Source organism: Rhinopithecus bieti, unplaced genomic scaffold, assembly GCF_001698545.2.
Source record: "Rhinopithecus bieti isolate Rb0 unplaced genomic scaffold, ASM169854v2 scaffold_11161, whole genome shotgun sequence".
Lineage (NCBI taxonomy): Eukaryota > Metazoa > Chordata > Mammalia > Primates > Cercopithecidae > Rhinopithecus > Rhinopithecus bieti.
The window spans coordinates 3642146-3649041 of NW_016806937.1; positions in this window are offsets into that span (position 1 = coordinate 3642146).

Sequence of the window (6896 nt, forward strand, 5' to 3'; positions counted from 1 at the left end):
TATGCTTGTGGGGTGTTGCTCAGGAAATTTTTGCCCAGAGCAACGCCCTGGAGATTTTCCACAATATTTTCTTGTAGTAGTTTCATGGTTTGAGGTCTTAGAATTAACTCTTTAATCCATTTTGACTTGATGTTTGTATATGGTGAGGGCTGGGAGTCTAGTTTCATTCTTCTGCATATGAATATCCAGTTTTCCCAGCACCATTTATTGAAGAGACTGTCTTTTTCCCAGTGTATGTTTTTGGCACTTCTGTCAAAATGTGTTCAGTGTAGGTGTGTGAATTTATTTCTGGGTTTTCTATTCTGTTTTATTGGTCTGTGTGTCTGTTTTTATGCCAGGACCATGCTATTTTGGTTACTATAGCTCTGTAGTATAATTTGAAGTCAGGTAATGTGATTCCTTCAGCTTTGTTCTTTTTGCTTAGGATAGCTTTGGCTCCTCTGGGTCTTTTGTGATTCTATATAAATTTGGGGTAGTTTTTTTCTATATCTGTGAAGAATGTCATTGGTATTTTGATAGGGATTGCATTGAATCTGTACATTGTTTTGGATAGTATGAGCATTTTAATAATATTAACTCTTCCAATCCATTAACATGGAATATCTTTTAATTTTTTGGTGTCCTCTTTAATTTTTTTCATCAATATTTTATAGTTTTCATTATAGAAACTTCTTTGGTTAAGTTAATTCCTAGATATTTAATTTTATGTGTGGTAAATTTTTGATTTCCGGATCTGAAGAAGCACAGGAAACTTTACCACAAAACATGGCTCCTTTGTATAATGAGATTTTGAATTAAGGCCCTTAGAGATCAAAATATGCTGGAAGAGATTTTTCTTCTGGAGTTACCATTATTCTTTGTACTGGACACTGGGTAACTATTATGTCACATCACCCTGGGTAACTGGAGTAATTATTACTGTTTGTACTGGACACTGACTCTCTAAGGCTCATCTTCCTTGTTGGTAATCAAATTCACATCTTGTAGGATTGTCTTAAAGATTAAAATATGCAAGGTCAATTATTAGGTACCTGACACATAATTATTAAATGCCTACCACAATTGTTATTATTACATGGACATGATTACTGAATAAATAACATTTTCATGGAGTTTCTGAAGAGAAACATTGTCTCTTTTTTTTTTCCAGCTTTCATTTCAGAATCTGGGGGAACATGTACAAGTTTGTTACCTGAGTATATTGTGTGATGCTGAGGTTTTGAATATGAAGGATCCCATCACTCAGGTACTGAGCCTAGTACCTGAAAGTTAGTTTTTCAGCTCTTGCCCTCTCCCTTCCTCCCTCCTCTCTTTAGCAGTTCCCAATTGCTATTGTTACCTTCTTCATGTCCATGAGTACCCAGTGTTTAGCTCCCATTTATAAGTGAAAACATGTGGTATTTGGTGTTCTGTTCCCATGTTAATTTGCTTAGGATAGTGACCTCCAGTTGGATCCATGTTGCTGCCAAGGACATGATTTTGTTCCTTTTTATGGCTGCACAGTATCTCATGATGCATATGTACCACATTTTCTTTATCCAATCCACCAATGATGGGCACCTAGGTTGACTTCATGTCCTTGCTATTGGGAATAGTGCTGTGATAAACATGTGAGTGCATGTGTCTTTTTGGTAGACGGTTTGTTTGAGAGTCATTGTCTTAAAGGTAAAATTATTGTGTCATATCAGGGAAGTGAAAAAAATCTATATTTTTTATCTTTTCTCTGAGTCCGTACACTCAAGATGTGAGGATCTTCAATTTTGTTCTTACTAATTGCTTTCATTTGAAGCTGCTGGAGAGTTTACAACTCTTTCTCATCTCACATTGAGAGTGAAAAGGCATGCTTTCAGAGATGAATGAAGTCCAAGTTAAGTATGAATGAGAGAAGCTAAGGAAGTTCCCTTCTGGCACCGTTTCAGAGATTTGTAATTTTTGAAACCGTGATGATGCAAGGAACAGCATCAAAAGTCATTTCGTCCCCCTTTGTCCAGTCTAAATGCAAATTTGAACTTTTAAGGCAGTTTGTTTGCATGTTAATGCCTGTACTCTGTCACCCTGGAGATTGATCTAGATTTCCTAAATTAGGTTGGTGGCTGGCTTAAAGAAGAGGTCATTTCATGACATAGGCTCTATTTCAGAAGCACAACACTTGGAAGTGGAAATCCACAGAAGCTTCATTTTATCCCAGGGATGACAGCCTAGCCAGGGCAGGAGAGGAGGGTCAAGGGCCAGCAGCTGGTCAGAAGTAGCCTCCTGCATGTTTCCCTGAAGATGGAAAAACACAATGAAAGAAGAAAGGGTAAGAGTACACCGTGGTCTAATTAGCATTTGCTTCTTGTAGCCCTCGAAATGTCAGTCACCAGTTGGTAGCAAAATAAAGATGTAATGTTAGTGATAATGAATTAAATTGTGGCCATTTGCATTGGAATGCCATGATAATGATCTGAAATTACCATTGTATATATTCCCCTTGACAGTTCAAAATTGGACTCCAAGCTAGTAGTATTTTGGATGAACTTTAAACCAATGAAAATGCTGTGAATGTATACACTCCTTTTGGCAAGCCAAGCCATGTGGATTTCAGAAAGTTAATTTACCTCTGCTATGTTCAAGCTGTTTGGTAATTGATGAACATAGCATAAAAGTTTTAATGAATAACCACAGGGACCATTTAACTTATTTACTAGGTAAAAGTGAAATGCATTTGATTACCCTCCCTAATCTGGCTTTCCAAATGAAGCCACCCCAGAATAAATACTATCTTTTTTGTTTTATTTCTTAGTGCAATCTCTGTTGCACAAAACATCGCAGGCAAATATTTTCAGAAATTCTGAATGAAGGAGTTGCATTTTCTCCCATTAGCTGCAATTTATAGTTCTACTGCGAGCATTAGATATTGCTTAGGGAGAAGTTATGCCTATGTGCATAAGGACTGGAGGCTCTGTTGCAGTGGGGTTATGTAGCAACCTACAGAATCAGCACATATCTTCACAGCATCTGTTGTGTGAATAACTCTCCAGCAACACTCCATTATTGTGAAGCAGTTAAAATAAGAGCCACTTTTTTTTTCCTTTCTGGCCTCCCGGCGTCTAATTACACTATAGCATCCTTTCATAAGTAGAATTTTATTATGAGATAAATGCCCACATGTATCTAAGTTTCCCATTAAATTGTATTCCTTGGCATGTCTTTGTAGAGTGTTTTTAATAGCTTGGCCTACACGCAAACAAAGAAGGTTGCCTTGCAATTAGTGGCAGAGTCAAAAGACATGCTCAATCCCATTCATACCACCTCAGCAGGAGCCCTTACAGACAGGGGTGAGATTTCCAGACTTATCACCTACTAGCTGTGCCTTTTGGGGAACATTAATTCAGCTCCCTATGCCCCAGTTTCCTCATCTGGAATTATGAACTGACATTAAAAGTCTGTTATGGGGTGAAATTACATAATTTACTGTATTAGCCTGTTCTCACGCTGCTAATAAAGACGTACCTTGAGACTGGGTAATTTACAAAGAAAAGAAGCTTAATTGACTCACAGTTCCACATGGCTGGGGAGTCCTCATAATCATGGCGGAAGGAGAATGAGGAGAAAAATCATGTCTTACATGGTGACAGGCAAGAGAGCTTGTGCAGGGAAACTCCCATTTATAAAACCATCAGATCTCATGAGACTTACTCACTACCATGAGAACAGCACAGGGGAAACCGCCCCCATGATTCAATTATCTCCACCTGGCCCCACCCTTGACATATGGGGATTATTACATGTTAAGTGAGATTTGGGTGGGGACACAGCTAAACCATATCAGCTTGTGAACCTGTGATCAAGCATTCAGAGCAGTGGTTGGTTCTTATCTGGAGGGCCTCCCTAAACAGATTCTGGACCCCAACCCCAGAGGTTCTGATTAGTAGGTCTGGGGTAAGATTCAAGAATTTGCATTTCTAAAAAGATCTCAAGTGATGCTCTTCCAGGAACTGCACTTTGAGAACTGCTAGCTTAGAAGATAAAAGATACTTGAGAACCAATCAAATTGAGCTGTGAGTTTTAGAAACTCTAGAAATACATATGCACATTGTTGTATAGCTGGTCAAACAGCAGAAACTAAAGCCAGACAGCCTTGATGTGATCGCATCTCTGCCACTCATTATTTATGTGTTCTTGGGTGAGTTTTAAACTCCTTAAACATCTGTTTTCTCATCTATGAAATGGACATAGTAATAGCGTATTCCACAGTGTTTAGGCACAAAGAAGGCATCCAGATATTTCCAGCTATCATTATTAGTCTCTACTTCTACCCCATCCTATACCCTTTCTCCCCCTATCACATCCTCACTATGGTCCTGGTTTTGAAAACTGTCATGTCACATTAGAGGCACTTCTGTGTTTTGATACATACCTCAAAACGCAGCTATTCCTGAGAGTGATGACAAGGTAGGCATTACATAAATTTACATTAAGAAATAGTTATTCCAAAATACTTGGCCTCTTTACATATGGAAGCAGAAGTCCTGAAGAAATAGGTTTTGAGGATGTAACTGGATGTACTGGGCCAAAGTTATCAATTTATGGTGGTTAAACTGGCCTAATACTCCCATAAACGGTTCTTTTAGATAAACATAGACATTTACCCTTATTTGTATTTGTTGTATATGAGTCCCTTCCTCAAGAAAGGACCTTCCGGCCTCTCAGAAAAAGTACCAAAGAATTGAAACTGACCAGATCACTGAAACTCACCAGATTACTGAAACTCCCCAGATCACCAAAACTCACCAGACCACTGAAACTCACCAGACCACTAAAACTCACCAGATCACAGGGGCAGATGCCTCCTTTCTCCTCCCTAGTTCCTGTTTCCTTACAAATCACTATATAAACTCCTGGTTTTAGTCAATTAGGGAGATGGATTTGAGACTTAGCTCCCATCTCATCAGCTGTAGCACCCGGTTAAAGCCCTCTTCCTTGGCAATAGTTGTTGTCTCAGTCATTGGTTTTCTATGAGGCAAGGAGCAGGATCGATAGTGGGAATTTAGGTGGTGGAGTGATCAATGTAAATAACTGCGACTGACTCGTGTGTGCAAAAGGGCATCAAAATTCAACTTCTCCACTTTTGTGCCTTGGTCTAACCCTATTCACAAATAAGGATTCTGAAATAAAGATGGACTTGGAATAATGATGAGATATAGCTGCTCCCAACCTTTTACATGTAAATAAATTGCAATTATTAAAATAACATGTAATTGAGGAAAATAAAGAAAAGAGAGAAGAAGAAAATGAAAGCTGTTCTTGTTTTTATACTCCATGGGAAACCATGTTATGGGGCAGAATGCAGTGGCTCACGCCTGTAATTCCAGCACTTTGGGAGGCCAAGGCAGGTGGATCACTTGAAGTCAGGAGTTCGAGACCAGCTTGGCCAACATGGTGAAACCTCAACCCTACCAAAAATACAAAAATTAGCCAGATGTGGTGGTTCATGCCTATAGTCCCAGCTACTTGGGAGGCTGAGGCAGGACAATCACTTGAACCGGGGAGGCAGAGGTCACAGTGAGCTGAGATCACGTCATTGCACTCTAGCCTGGATGACAGAGCAAGACCCTGAAAATAAATAAAATAAAATAAAAGAAATAAAGAAAGAAAGAAAGAAAGAAAATCATGTTAATGTTTATATTTCTTGAATTTTTCTAGGAAGACATGCAAACATAAACACATATTCATTTATCAACTAATCAAAATGATAATTTTATTCATACTGCTTTTAATATGCTTTTTTCCTTATCAATAATATGGGCAGCTTTCTATATTTAAAATAACATTATTTTAATGTCTACAAAGAATTCCATTATGTGGCTATATCATAATTGACTTACCAAATCTGTGAACTGCACTGTGATTAATACCTTGTATATATATGTCAGCGGCAGCGAATCCCTATGGGTCTGCAGCAATCTCAATTCTTGCCTCCTCAGAAGAAAGAATGAGAGGGAGGGGCATAAGGCAGAGTGACAAACTGAGGCAAGTTGTAGAACAGGGTGAAAGTTTATTAAAACGCTTTAGAGCAGGAATGAAAGGAAGTAAAGTACATTTAGAAGAGTGCCAAGTGGGCGACTTGAGAGATCAAGTGAGTGGTTTGACCCTTGACTTAGGGTTTTATATGTTGGCATACTTCTGAGGTCTTGCATCCCATCTACCCTGATTCTCCCCTTGAGGTGGGCTGTCTGCCTGTGCAGTGATCTGCCGGCATTTGGGAGGGGCCCCGTTGCACAGTGTGTTTACTGGAGTTGTATGCATGCTCACTTGAGGCATTCTTCCCTTACCAGTTGAATGTTCCCAGAGGAAGGTCATAGACCAGTTAAATTTGGCCATTTTGCCTCTCAATTCCCATGCTTCAGCCCACTTGCCCAACTCCTGAGAACTTACGGGGAAGCTGCTGATCACCAGTTTCAGGTTTTGTCTATCTACTGGGAGACTGCCTTTCCCTGGCTCTGGCTGCCACCAATTATTATTTTAGAGAAACAGTGTAACAACTGCCTGACCATCACCTGATGGTCGCCTGACATTCTTGGTGGGGTGAGGGGAGCCCTCTCCTGCCCTGCCCATGCCTGACCTTCTGTAAAACATATATATCTTTGTAACTTTTTAAAACAAATTATGTATGATGACTTATAAAAAGTTGAATGACTCTTATACACCAGTAACAGACAAACAGAGAGCCAAATCATGAATGAACTCCCATTCACAATAGCTTCAAAGAGAATAAAATACCTAGGAATCCAACTTACAAGGGATGTAAAGGACCTCTTCAAGGAGAACTACAAACCACTGCTCAGTGAAATAAAAGAGGACACAAACAAATGGAAGAACATACCATGCTCATGGATAGGAAGAATCAATTGTGA